Source organism: Lepidochelys kempii, chromosome 25 (genome assembly GCF_965140265.1).
Source record: "Lepidochelys kempii isolate rLepKem1 chromosome 25, rLepKem1.hap2, whole genome shotgun sequence".
NCBI lineage: Eukaryota > Metazoa > Chordata > Testudines > Cheloniidae > Lepidochelys > Lepidochelys kempii.
The window spans coordinates 12,049,552-12,063,998 of NC_133280.1; the positions used below are offsets into that span (position 1 = coordinate 12,049,552).

At 49.4% G+C, this 14,447-nt stretch overlaps 1 protein-coding gene across 1 annotated transcript in view; it reads left to right on the top strand.

The window, feature by feature from the left end:
- The first annotated feature begins 14,003 nt into the window (after positions 1–14,003).
- ARID3A (AT-rich interaction domain 3A) overlaps positions 14,004–14,447 on the top strand; it is a 91,310-nt gene continuing 90,866 nt past the window's right edge. The window contains exon 1 of the mRNA XM_073323927.1: positions 14,004–14,375. The gene's annotated coding sequence lies outside the window, so the exon portion shown is untranslated. The remainder of the gene's footprint in view (positions 14,376–14,447) is intronic.

Here is a 14,447-nt window from a genome sequence, read left to right on the forward strand (position 1 = left end):
GTGGTGCGTGGCTGCTCTTGCAGCTTCCCTTGGCTTCCCTGTCAGAAAGTAATTTTTCTTCAGGGAAGCAAAGAAATTGGCGGGGGACATGAATTATGCGCAGTGGTGCAGAATTCCCCTAGGAGTAAAGATGTCACCCTCCCTCCGACAGCACCGAGCTCACTCAGTGGAGGAGAGCGCCACCTTCTGGATCACTAGCAGCACCTTGGATGGTACTTCATCAGTCTCCCATCTAAGTGGGGTCCAGCAAGACCATCCAGTAGCTCAGCTCAAGCTTGGACTTGTTGTGTAATTAGACCTGGCTGCGGGGAAAAGGTTTATATCTCAGATCCAGGGAATTGCTTCTGTCATATAAACACTAGACTGGGCTGGTTTCCAGAGGCACTCATCTAGGGTCAATGAAAACCCAACCATCTCCCTACAAATCCTCCCAGCCATGGCCACTGAAAACTGGGGACCATCATTAAGGACTCACTTAATGGAGGGTTTGGGAATAAACTTTTCCTGGGGTCAGGTCTAACTTAAGTAATTATGTGGCTCCCATCACCACGGCATCTGGCCACCTCAGACTCTCAGCCTCCCATCCTCTGGTCATGCAGAGAATTATAGGAACTGTTATCCCCTTTTTACAGAGGGGGAACTCAGGCACAGAGAAGTTAAGTGACTTGCCTAAGGTCACACAGGGAGCCAGTAGCAGAGCAAAGACACAAACACAGCTTGCCAGGATGCACGTCTAGTGTCCTAACCACTGGGCCAGGTTCTTCCTGTGGGAGCTCCTCCACCTTTCCCTGAAGCAGCTGGTACTGGCCACTCTCAGAGATGGGCTACTCACCAGACCCCCTGGACTGATCCAGCCTGGCTGTTCCTGTCCTTATAAAGGCTCTGAGAGAGCCTGCTACTGGGAGACTGCCTTGAGCTTAAGTGACCCATTGATCCTGGCTAGAACTAGCTGAGCCTGCCAAGGGGGAAATGTCTGAACAGGGGCTAGCAGCTCCTGTTTGCCACCAGCCTCTGAAGAGCATGCTGTGCTCTTTCCATCTGCAGGGGAGACGATTGCTGGGTCTGAGGAATTTATATCATGGTGGGGGGAAATCTGAGCCTATCCCAGCTCATGACACCTGTGACCACGGAAGGCCAGGGAGAGCAGGCGGTTAACCGCAGCTCCCTGAGGGAGAAGTGGGGTCTGCAGCTCAAGGCATCACTCACGGTACAAAAAGAGATGAATCAGATTCCCAAAGAGGCCAGGAGGTGTCGGGATGGGCGCAGCTCCCTGAGTTCCTGTACAAACGGGGCTCTTTGCAGAGGCAGCTACGTAAAAACGCCACCCACTGCTTTGTGCTTGTGGTGGCTTTGCTCCGGTTCCCACTCTTGTGAGGGTGGGGAGAAAAAATTGCCGTTTATTTATAAATAGAGTAAAACCAAGTCTTTCGTTAGCCTCGCACACAGAGTCTGTCTCCATCTGTTCCAGGACTCCCGGAGCCCAGCACCTCCTGTGCTTATAACGGATTAGCCCCTCGGTATTTTCATGGAGTTGATTAGTGACCGCCGAGAGCAGAAAACTCATCTCGCTTGTGACCGAACTCTGCTGGAGGGGAGGGGAGCTGAAATCCCCCTGCTTGGTTTGACGGCACATCTCTGGCGGAGCCACAGTCGGGGTGCTGCGGAAACCCAGACGTTCTCTGCTCCAAGGCGGGGCTCGAACTGGGGCGGGATGGGAAGGCGCGAGACTCTCCCACACTCCGCCCATCTGAGACCGGTCCATGGGCTCAGCATCCTTGCTGGGCACCACCGGCCTCTTGTTGGGGCTTTGGCTGGTGCCCATGTAGTTACTCCTCCTGCGTTGCTGGGGGCAGGTGGGCAACCAAGAATTGTGGGTACTGGGTTGCCCAGTAACGGGCGCTGCTCGGTGGTGTCCTATCATCTCTTCGGCCGCCCCGTGGCTGTGGACGTGGCATCGTCTCTCCTCCCTGCCAGGGGCAGGTGCATGCAGCCCCTCTGCGTGGTTGGGTTTCGGCCCAGGCGGGAAAGGCCTAACCCCACATGGCTCCCTGGGGGCTGGGCTTTGTTCGTGGCTCCCTGTAATGGGGAGCTCTGCCCCTTTAAGGGCCAGGGGGCTGGGGCCAGCCCTGTTAGATTATCAGACCCAGCTGGAAAGGGGCCAGTGATTGCTATAAAGGGCTTTGTTGGGGGGAGGGGGGGATACAGGAAGGAAATTAGTGCCCATAGCTGGTGGAAGAGAGAGGCAAAGGGCCCTACAGCCAGGTCAGGGGAATAGCTGCCTTATAAATCAATTGTGCCCTAAGGCATAGGCCTGAAGAGGCTTTGAGTGTGGGCTGGGGAGACAGGTCAGGAGCTTTATGCTCCCCTTTGGGTACTCCTCAGGGTCCTGCTCTGCCCTCCGTTGTCCCTAAATCTTGCACAACTCCTGACACTTTGCTGTCTTTGGTTGGATGAATTCCTGGAGGTTTCCTCGCATCTTTTTAGTTAAAGATTCATCTTTTATTCTTGGAGACTCCAGGACAATCCTGGAGCATTGGGAACCCTTCCCCCCCCCCCCTCTCTCACTTACTTACTTGTAGGACAGTGATTCTCAACCAGGGGTATGCGTACCCCCAGGGGAACATCCTCTCATCTAGATATTGGCCTAGTTTTACAACAGGCTACATAAAAAGCACCAGTGAAGTCAGGACAAACTAAAATTTTGTATAGACAATGACTTGGTTATACTGCTCTGTATCCTGTACACTGAAATGTAAGTACAATATTTATATTCCAATGGATACCTTTTATAATTATATAGTAGAAATGAGTCAGCCATTGTTCAGTACTAGTGTACTGTGACACTTTTGTGTCTGATTTTATAAGCAAGTATTTCTTAAGTGAGTTGAAACTTAAGGGTAGGCAAGACAAATGAGAGCCCTGAAACGGGGACAGTCGTCTGGAAAGGTGGAGAGCCCCTGGTGTAAGACACAGGAGCTGGAAGATGAAGTCAGCTGAGTTCAGACTGGCAAGGTACAGGTTTGTCACAGTGAGGGTGATTAGCCGCTGGAGCAGGTGGCCAAGGGATGGGGTGAATTCTCTGTCACTGGGAATCTTTCAATCAAGGTTGGAGATAAAATATACACCCTCATTAGACCCCAAGTGAATGGGCTGGATGTAGGAAGTACTGGTCGAGGTTCTCTGGCCCGGGTTATGCAGGAGGACAGCATCGAAGATCCCAACAGCCCTGCCGGCCTTTGTATTTATTAAACCCCTAGCAGTTCACGTAGTCCCTGTGCATGGTCCCATTGAGCAGGGCACCTTGGCGAGACATAGGCTGCGAAGAGAGATTCAGAATCCTGTGGAGTCCAGGCCGATTGGTTTTGCTCCTGGGGCCGGGCACCAGAAGCCAGCAGGGCATTGACAGCCCTGTAGCTATAGCTGTTTGGTGGCCTGTGTGAGCTGGCGCACTTGAGACCCCACCGACAGGCCTGCAGACAGCAATTCCGGGCCCCAGGGCAGACCAGTCAATGGGCCCCCTAGCAAGTATCACCTTGCTTGCGTCTAGGAGTCAGGGCCGGATGAACTTTTTGTGGGCCCCCATGTGGGTAATGGAGCATGGTGCGGGGAGGTCAGTACCTGGTGCAAGGGGCTGGCCAGGGGCAATGGGGCATGGCATGGAGGGAACGGCCCCATTGCCAGCGCAGAGCAGGGATCCCCCTCCCAGCACAGTCCTAGGGGGCAGAACAGCTGAAGCTTGGGAGCACAGAGCAGTCCCCTCTGCCAGGGCCCCGCCCATCCGTACCTGCCTGGCGCTGGTGTCTGCGGTGGAGAGGAGGCATTTCCTTGCAGGGGCGGCATGGGGCAGCCACTGACTTCCCCCGCCCACTGCTTCTGCAGAGTGGGCCCTGCGGCCTGCCCGGGCAATTTAAAAGGGCCCGGGGCTCCCGGCCACCACCCCCACCAATGAGCCTGCCTGCCAAACCTCCATTGCAACTGTCCTGCTTCAGAGCAACAATTTGAGAGAGGCAAAGGGCTCCCACAGGTGAGGTAGCCTGAACTCAGCTCGTGCTCCTGAAGAGCAGGGTAAGAAGCACGCGGGCTGGGGATGATGTGTCTGGAAGGCTGGAGTTACCATTGGTTTGCAAGCAGACCCCAGCTTTGGTCCTGCTCCCCAATGGATTTTGGACTTGGAGCCATGGGGTCCAGTTCCTGCAGCCAGTGTCCTGTATGCAGCAGCTGCACTGGACTGTAGCAGGCTATGGCAGGTGTTGGTAGCCCTCTAGTGGTGGTGATTTGCCATAAAACCCATCCAAAACAAGTCTGACTGTCCAAAAAACTTGCAAAAAAGGCATGAAATAAGTGGGGATGGTCACACAGCCGCTATGAATGATGGTGGGGAGGAGTCTGGGGAAAGAGCTGGGCATCCTGTTCCCCCTGGCTCTGCCAGAGCCTCTCAGATCTCCTGCTCTTTTGAAACACCCAGGCCTAGCCAGTTATACCACAGTAGCTGAGTCCCCAGAAACTGCAGCGCTCAACTAGTCCCCTTGCTAGAAGCCTCATGTAGAGAGACCAAGAACTAACTAGGCCATGAAGCCTGAACTCCCCAGTTAGCCCCGGGGCCCGGGTGGGGGAGGTCTGATAACCTCGGAGTTGAGAAACAGCAGCAGAGCAGAGTAAGGGGAGCTGGTACAGGAAGACCACCAGCCCTGGTTGTGGAAGAGTTCATTGTTGGGGGGGGCGGTTTGTAGCCTTGCGGGGGACATAGGGGAAAATAAACCTCATCTTTGATCCCCTGATGCTGAAATGTACCAACCTAGTGCATGTTGGAGTACATCCTGCTGGGTGAAGTAGCTGATCATCCCACAGGGGGGGATTGTGGGGTCTCCGCAATAGCTGGCGACTAGTGTTGGCTTTTATGTGTGTCTAACTGGATGGTACCGAATAGACAGCCTTGCTAGCAATAGTGAAGCCTGTAAACTCTACCCTTGACAATGGAACAAGTGAGCCCAGCTGTGACAGCACCTGGGGACGGGGGTCTCCCTTTCTGAATATCTAACCTGCAAGGCAAAGCCATTTGAAACTTCACCTGCCCTGTCTTCGTCCCCTGCCAATGCATCAATCAGTTTTAAGCAGCGCGTGGTGTTCTCAGGCTGGAGGGAGGGTCTCTGAGTGTTCCAGGCAGAAAGGGAATAAGAGGCAGTGGAGGGAAATGAACTGAAATGTTCGTGCCTGCTCTGGCTTTTGTGTGAAGAGACACGGAAAATGGGGCAAACATTACATTGGCTTTCCAAGTGCTGGGATGGGAGAGCGCTTAGAGGAAAGAATGACTGGGGACAAGGGAGTTTCTAAGTCATCCTACAGCTTTGGCACAGCATGGCATCAAAGCGTTTGTATCCAGCCAGTGACTCCCAGTCCCCTGTGCTGTAACCACCGCACAATCGTCCCTACTAGAGCTGGGCATAGCCTCCAGTAGAAATCCCGATTCCCAGTCCTCTGCTCTAACCATTAGACTCTACTCCCCCCAGGAACAGAACCCAGGTGTTCTAACTCAGTCCTTTGCTCTAACCTCACTCCACTCTCAGAGCTGGGAAAGAACCCAGGAGTCCGGACTCCCCCACTCCGCGCCCCCCCCCCCGGCTCTAGCCATTAGGAAAGCTTGTTCTCGGCAGGTTAAAAATCTCTAACATTACTGTTTAGACGGAGAAAAACCTTGGCTCTGGCAAGACCACAAACCACCAGCTCCCTTTACCTCCGCCTGCTCTTCCAAGGTGCAATTTCTGCAAGAAAAAAAAGATAATTTATAAATGTATTTCTTGGAAGATGCTTGGCCTCCTTGCTGGGCCTCATGCTGCACCTGAACCTTGCATAGAGATCTGTGCATCTGAGCTCCCCAGTGCCTGGTGTTTCAGGCCCGATGGCATCCCAGTTCTGTGAGATACGTGCACAACTCACCTGCCTCCAGCAGGCCTCTGTGGTCATTGCTTCTCGCGCCACTAGATGGAGAAATGGCCCCACCAGAATGAAAGCCAGGCGCAGGGAGGACAAGCTATTGCTGAAATAATAATGCATTCACTTGCAATCACAGACCCCGACCGTGCCCCATTTAAAGGCAAGGGGAGCTGTAGGGCCAAGCCCATCTAGTACTTTTCAGCTACCATGTGATAAAGCCAGAAGAAGCATTATTTATTCTCTGGTTTAAAGAGGGGGAAACTGAGGCACAGAGGCAGACATGAGTTGCTCCAGGTCGCATGGTGAGTCAGGCTGGGAACGGAACCCAGGACTCCTGACTCTCGTTCTGAAGACTCTTTTCCCAGAGGGTTGAAGGTGCCTGCTCCTATTCCACAGGGGTGCACCAGGGGGATGTGGGGAGTCTCAGGCTGCAGACCGGAGCGGGCAGCAACGGAAGATCAGATCTGGGTTAGAGGCCCCTAGGGGTAGGGAACTATGGGGCTGAAGCAGGATTAAGTATACCTAGCCCAGCCCTGCCGGGTGTTTGTCATGTACTGCTTCATCCTAGATCCGGCAGATGCTTCCTTTTAAGGGGCAGCCAGCATGTGTGCGCGTGCGCTCGGGTCCGTCCCCATGTGAATTCAGCTTGCTTTTACCTTCGAAAGGTTCCTTCATAGATGCGCAGAAGCCTTGGAAAGGTGGGTTTTCCCAAGTGCTCAGCACCCAGAATTGGGAGCCGCTGAGTGCTCTGGAGCATCTTATCCAAACAAACACTTTTACTACATTGCTGGCCTGTGCAGGCTATTGGAAAGGACCAGCCACCCCTGCTCCTAGGTGAATCCTGTTCTTGTATCCAGGATCCTTTGGGGGCCATGCCCCCACTGTGAGATTCATAACATGCTTCCGACCTTAGCCGGTGGGATTGGAAGGACCCAGGAGCAGATTTTTCTATTTGCCCATGCTCAGATCTCATGGTGGGGAGGAGAAGCTGGTTCTGACATGAAATCAGACACGTTTGCCCTATAAACCCCCTTCTGCAAGGCATATGTTTTGGGCACAACCTATATTATAATGAATATGGGAGCTGATAACCCTGGCTCCTCCTGCTCCTTTATTTGCCCAGAAGCCCTTTCCAGTAGCCACTCCCCTCACTAGCCTTGCTTGTAATTCTACCCTCCCCCAGAGACCCTAAGGGCTACTATCCTGCCTAGCAGGCAGGATATAGTTACAGCCACTCTGGTTTGTTTACTACAAGCCTTGATCCGCTTTAGGGAGCGTCCCCAAAGTGAAACATTTTCTTTCCACTTCCTTCGAATGCAGGTGATTATTTTCCTTACACTGGCTCCCTGTGGGCCTTTAACCTGCATGCCCAGCTGGGACTGGTGCGATTCAGTTCCCCTACACAGGCCAGTGGCCAAGAGAGGCTGATTTAAAGAGTGGTGGCTATTTGGCCTCCAGGTGCCTAACTCAACAGGATCCAAAAATGGAGATTGCTTTGACAGCAGCACACAGGCTGGTGCAGTGGACGCCCACTTAGCTTCTGCACCATTCAGCCCAGTGGCTGTTTGCACTCACTTTGCTGCCTGGAGAATCAGACCCAAGATGTCTCGCTGCCCGGTGTGCTTCGCATGAGGGAAAGACCTCAAGTTCCAAACCAGTTTGGGGCGGGGGCTAGACAAACAGGTTGGTTGACTTCAGCATGCCTGCTCCCATAAGGAAAGCAAGCAGGGCTCTCCCTGCTTCTGAATCAAACAGTTTTGTCCAGCCAGCAGGGACAAGGGTTGTGTAGCTGAGCTGATAAATTAGAGGAGACACTTCCAAATATGACAGTTACTATGGAAACACCCTAATGTAGAGTAAATTTCATCCCTAGACCCCACAGCACTTTACCAAGATAAGTATCATGAGCCCCAATTGGGGAAACTGAGGCACAGAGCAAGGAAGCCTTTGCTGGAACTAGAAGTCTCCTGACTGCCAATCCAGTATCCTAGTCATCAGACTACACTGTGGTATTAATCTTTTATTAAGAAACCCTCCTGACACTAGTAAGTAATTTCGAGACACTTTCCCATCCAAAGCATTCTCCAGGCAGGGAGTGCTTCCTATTACCTCTCTATTCAGCGCCTAACACAGTGCGGACCTGATCTCTGTTGCGGCCTCTGCAGTAAAACAGTTTGTTCTGCATCCGTACAGCACCTAACACAATGGGGAGATGGTGAATGCCGGGGCTGCTGGGCGCTCCGGCAATACAAATAATAAAGGACAATAATGTAATATTGAAACAGGTTCTTTTAAAATGCTGATCTGGCCCTATCTCAATAACCACCTACCAAATACAGGTCCCACCGGCTTCCGCAGCTAGACAAGCCGAGTGATCACCCAGCCAGAGAGATCCTGAATTTCAAACACATTGCTGTGTCCTCTCCCCCAGCTCAGCACGCCTTTGTTTGATTTTGTTTTTGGGTTTTTTTTCCATGCGAGTTCTGAACTAGGGTCATGAGGAACGCTGCACTTGAGGAGAGGCTCACCCCACCGCACGGAGATAAGATGTTTCCAGGGTGTCACATTCCACATTGCGAAGGTCTGCTCTGTCCGACATAGGGTGCACCTACGTTAGGAACAAAGGCATGGCGGGGGTTAAACCACATGGGAGCTGATACAGGGAAACTACCGTGGTAAAATCCCAGTGTGGACAAGGCAGTTGTAGCATTGACATGCATTAACAGTTAAACACTAAGCTAGTGTTTATCTTGAACTGTTAACACATGTTAAAACTGCTCTTGGCTTGTCCATACTGGGTCTTCACTGCAAAAAAACAGGTGGGATTTTACGTCTAGCTAGTTCTCTCTCTGTAAAATCCTAGTGGAGACGAGGCCCAGGTAGTTTCTACCTCGATGTAGATAGTCAAGGTTGATCCATCGCGTACCTGGGGCTGACTTGGACCGACTATATCAAGGTGAAAACTATGGAGCCTTGTCTCTAATGGGATCGGAGCTATCTCGCTGAAAAGACACACCTGGTTTTGGTCATGGTAGCAGACACATGGGAAAACACCTTTTTTCCTGGTGAAGACAAAGCCAGTAACTGAACCAGGGAACTGCCCCAGCTGGGCCCGAGGGTGTCATCTTTGAACCGCTCTGCCAATCCAGATGCTGGGGGTGGACAATAAAATGTTTGCCAATAGCCATTTGCATTTCTGTGGCACTTTTCTTCTGAGGAGCTCAGTGCGATTTGCAGAATAGTGCTTTAACCTTTGCATGTAGGCCCTTGTAGAGGGTGTTATCCCCAGAAATGCTGAGGCCCAGATGTGAAAGATAGGGGCCTAAATACCTTGGAGGATCTAGGCCAGAGAGATCAGCTGACTTGCCCAATGTCATGTAGCAAAGACAAGAAAATAAGATCATGATAGGTATACCAGGAATTAATTTGGATCTAGAACTCCTGATTCCCAATCCCTTCCCCCAACCCCCAGCTTTAACTACTAGACCATACTCCCTCCCATATCTGAGAATTGAACCCAGGAGTCCTGACTCCTCCTTGTCTCCTTTAGCCACTACATAACATTCCCTGCATCATTATTATTTATTTTTATTAGCAAAGCGCCTAGGAGCCTTAGTTATGGACCAAGACTCGGTTGCACTAGGCTCTGCCCCAAGGAGCTTACATCTAACTATAAGACAAGAGACAACAGAGGGATACAGACAGGCAGGAGAGTACAACAAAATGAGACAAAATTGTGATATTTTTCTGCCTTACAAAGTTAACCTTACTTGAAAATAAGGATTTTGTTTTGTGCCTTCCATCCTTGTGTTGCTCACCACAGCAGTAACCAGAAGGAAAGGGTGTGTGATATAGTGATCCTAAATCACACCCATAATGATGCATTCTATGATAAGGGTAATCATCAAATGTCATGCTTCAGGGCATAAGCAGTTTGCCTGCAGGGGTCAGGAAGGAATTTGCCCCACCCACATCCAGCATTGCACAATTGTCCAGGTCACCGCACGTATGTCTCTCTCTACAGCAGTAGATACTGGCCACTGGCAGAGAGAATTCCAGACTTGTGGGACCAATGTTATCTGACCAACTTCACCTTTCAGCCATTGGATCTAGACAAAGGCATAACAAGATCCTCCCCCCTTCTTCTGATGCAGCTGGTAACTTGGAGCAGCTTAGAGCAGTTAGCTGCCTCTCAGCTCACATTTAGGACTCAGGTGATGGTTCCTAGGATCATTGGGTCTGAGCAACCCATTGCATCACAGGAAATGTTCCATCTTCTCACCATGCCCTTTTCAAGAAGCTAAGGGGATGACAGGGTGAGCTCTGAAAGGTCGTAATAAAGTTCTGACCTAAGATATTTCAGTGCAAATGCCCAGGGTGCTTTTTTTCTCTCCCAGTTTCAGTGCGTATGGAGGGCAGGTCATCCTGAACAGCAGCTATGCAGATGATTAGCTGCATCTGGATCTTCATCAGCAGGATCTCCCAACCCATCGTTTCTCCCCTTTAGCCTCCTGATGCAACTTAAATCCCCTACAATTGGGACCAGAAGGTCTTTCGCTCTCTCTTCTGGGCCCCCAAGGCCTCTGGTTTTGTGCATCGTGTGTCCTGCATCATCATCTGTGCAGCAGGGCCTGGCACGAAAGTTTGCAGGAGAGGCAGTATGGTCAGAACATTGGACTGGGAGCCAGGAATTCGATTCCTAGCTCAGCTTCTCCTTCCGTCTGTGGCTTTGGGCGAGTCACTTAGGCCCAACTTTACAAAAGTGGTCCCTAGGTTGGGGTCCACAACTTGACGCAACCTGGGCTGATTTTTGAGGTGAGTTTTTGGGTGCCCAGCACCTCTTAAAATCAGGCCCACCACATCTCAGGTTGGGTGCCTAAAATTAGTGTCCCCTTCTGGAACTTTTGGCCTTACCTTCTGTGTGCCTTAATTTGCTCATCTGTAAAAATTGGGGGGGGGGAAGATACTTGACTGTGTTGCAATGTATCTATGAGGACTGATTGGTGTTTTAGTGAGCTTTGGGCATATTAAGTGCTAATTATTAAGACATGCTGGATTCTTTCCTAGTTTAGGTAATGTACTTTTCTTTACCTGTGCACCAGTAAGTTTGTTTTTATTGTCAACAATGAAACAAAATGCAAGGTTAAATAATTATTCTTAATGCACTGTTATGATTGAGAAAGACCTAGCATTCTCGTGGCAGCTGTAACTGAGACAAGCACATACTACAGTTAACATCACAAGCCATAATATAAGACAATAATCCCTAACTCTCATATAGCACTCTTCACCTCTAGATCTCAAAGCACTTGACAGGTCAGATTTTCTAAATGGGGAAACTGAGGCACAGAGCAGGAAAGTGACCTGCCTAGCAGGTCACCAGCACAACCCAGACTGCATGCAGGTCTCCTGAGTCCCAGTCCGATGCCCTGAAGAACGCAGGAGTCCTGACTCCCACTCCATAGCGCTAACCATAAGACCGGGCTGACTCATTTGTATGTGCCCTGTGACAATGAAGTGTGCTTAACTTTACACAAAAGTGTCAAGTGAAGCATACAGGTCAGTTTGCCGATCAAGGCAGCTGTACACCCTAACTTTTTGAATTTCTTGATTTTTTTTGTATAATTAAAATTGCAACCACTGGGTTGTGTTAACAGAGACTTGTGTCCCTAACAAAAGCATCTATTTGAACCTTTCTGGGTTGATCTTCATAGCCTTCTTGACCTTCTATTAAACTGCTGCATTGCAATTTTATAGCAGGAAATAACTTGTTTATAAAAATAAAATTCAAGTCCCCTGGTATTGACTTGGTTGTTTGAAATACACCAATTTCCTGCATGAAATTAAATAGTTGCAAGGATAACATCCGCAAGGGAATCCAAACAACAATACAGACTCTGAGGACGCTGTGATCTTCTAGTGATTGAGGTTGCAGCTGGGAAATAAATTGGATTTAGTATTTGTTTAGTGCCAGCAATGTGCATGGCACTGTACAAAATGCAACAGTGCTGCTGTGAAAGTTTCTCTTCAATGAACATGCTTAAATCAGTGTTGTCAACTCTCAGGAAACCCCAGAGCTGGCTGGTTAATATGTGTTAGGGGTCAAGGTAACTGACCAGCTAACACGTGTTAAAACTACAGCTGCCTTGTCCATAGTAGGATTTTACCATGTGTCAGCCGATGTGTTAAAAACACATTTCTCTTTCTAGTGAACACAAGGCAGAAATGTTGAGTGACCCCGCGGCAGACTCTTTGTGCCTGATTCTCACTTGTGCTGAGCACCTTCCATTTGCACTGAATTCAACTGGACTAGTGAGTTCTGAGCACTTCTGAAAACTGGGGGTACCAGAGTGTCAGATTCATGATAGTCTGTTATGTCTGAAGTTAGACACCCCAAATCAGTGGGCACACCTGTGAGCTTTTGGCTGTAAACGTTCTGTGCCTCAGTTTCCCTCCCTGTGAAATGAAGACAGCGAGACCGACCTTTGTAAAGTGTTTTGAGATCCATAAAGGAAACATGCTGTGTATTTATAGGTTTCAGAGTAGCAGCCGTGTTAGTCTGTATTCGCAAAAAGAAAAGGAGGACTCGTGGCACCTTTAGAGACTAACAAATTTATTTGCGCATAAGCTTTCCTGAGCTACAGATGAAGTGAGCTGTAGCTCACAAAAGCTTATGCGCAAATAAATTTGTTAGTCTCTAAGGTGCCACAAGTCCTCCTTTTCTTTTTGTGCTGTGTATTGTAATTTTCTTATAAAAATGACACCTTTTTATACCCTCCCCACTGCTCCCTGTGTGTCTTCTAGCCACAGCTGCTGATTTGACTTCCCAGAGTAGTCTTTACTCCTGTTTGCAGGCTCAAAGACCAAATCAAAGAGAGGCTGTAGCTCAAGCAGAAATTACAGGCTTGATGCAGGACTCGCGCGGAAAGTCATCTGGCCTGCGTTGTACAGGAGATCAAGGGAAACATTTTATGATCCTTTGGTCTGACCTCCTGTAAATGTTAAGATTTATTCAGTTTTTCCCTGACTGAAATATCCCTCTGAATATCTTCAAGGGAGCTGAAAATTTCAAGGAAAGTAAAAAATAAAATAAAATCCAGGACACATACTATTTAGAGAACGATCAGTCCAGAGCTAGATTAAAATAAAATTAAATAAAATTTAAAAAAGAGTTAGGGGCTGATTCTGCAAAGATTTAAGCACAGGTGGGTAATGGGAGTAGCCCCAGTTGCAGTAAATGGAACTTCTCCTGCGAGTAAAGTTATTACACACGTGCTTTGAGTGTTTGCAAAAAAACCCCCAAAAAAGTCAAAAGGAGAGTGCCCCTTTAAATTCTACCTTCCGGGCTCTTTTGAGACGCTTCCTAATGTGCAACACCACCAACCTAAAGGCAGTTACGCTTCAGCTTTTTTTTCTTTTCTTTTTTTTAAATTTAAAGGAGCCACGTCTATATATACGTTTGTGCCCATGGACAGCACATCCAACCCCATGGGCAGAGAATAGAAACCGGTATTTATCTTCTAAACAAATGCAGAGTTAGGAGTCTAGGGGATGATTTCTGATGCTTTGGGGGTATAATCTTTATGGGAAACTTCAAATTATAACAAAACAACTCAAAAAGCAGACTCTCAGCTGCAGATCTCAAAGCCCTTTGTATCTTTCCCACCCCATTTTCCAGATGGGGGAACTGAGGCACAGACCTGCGTGGGTTTGAACCCCTTTCAGAGCTTTAAAATCCTAATTCTGCAAACGTTTTAGGCAAGCAACTAATATTCATGGACACAGCCCCTCCTCCCCATCAGCTTTTAAAAGGGCTTGAGTGTGTGGTTGCAGGATGGAGCCCTCAATTTTAAATTTTGCAAATAGGTAATTAAAAAAAAACTACAGATCAACAGTTTACACCAAAATTACACCAGCCACTTAGAACAAGGATCGTGCCTGCAAAGATAATAAGTACAAAAAAAACCAAAAACAACAACAGGTAATGGGGTGGCCACGAGGCTCAAAAACAGCTTCTGGGATTTTGAATCTCCAATCATCACTGAATAATCTGGGCAGCCCCTACCCTCTGCGCGTTTTCGGGAGCCGCTGGGGAAATGGGAGATGGTCCCTAGCTGGGCAGCCCACTCCTATGGCAGGTCTCTGATTCAGAGGTTAGGAATTTGCATCTGATTGCTATTTGTCACCCAATGATTTGTCTATCCAGCCATGAGCACGCCTTAGGCAGAAGGGGGAGGGGAAGGGGCCAGGGCTTGCATTGCCTGAAATGAGAAATTTACCAATCAGGCCAGATAGGGGTGCATTAAAACAAACCCAATTAAAAGAGAGATACCGAAAAAAGAAAAAGAAACCAGGATCGGCCAGGTGCCTGGGCAGCAAGGTGGGCCAGCTGCCCGGGGACGCTCGCGCTGCCATGGAGCTCCCCAGCGGAGCGGCTGCCTTGGGTGAGCGAAGCTCTTTCCTTCTCCTCCTTCTCCCCTTTAAAGTGGGTTCAAAGCCATAGGCCACCCCGCTGG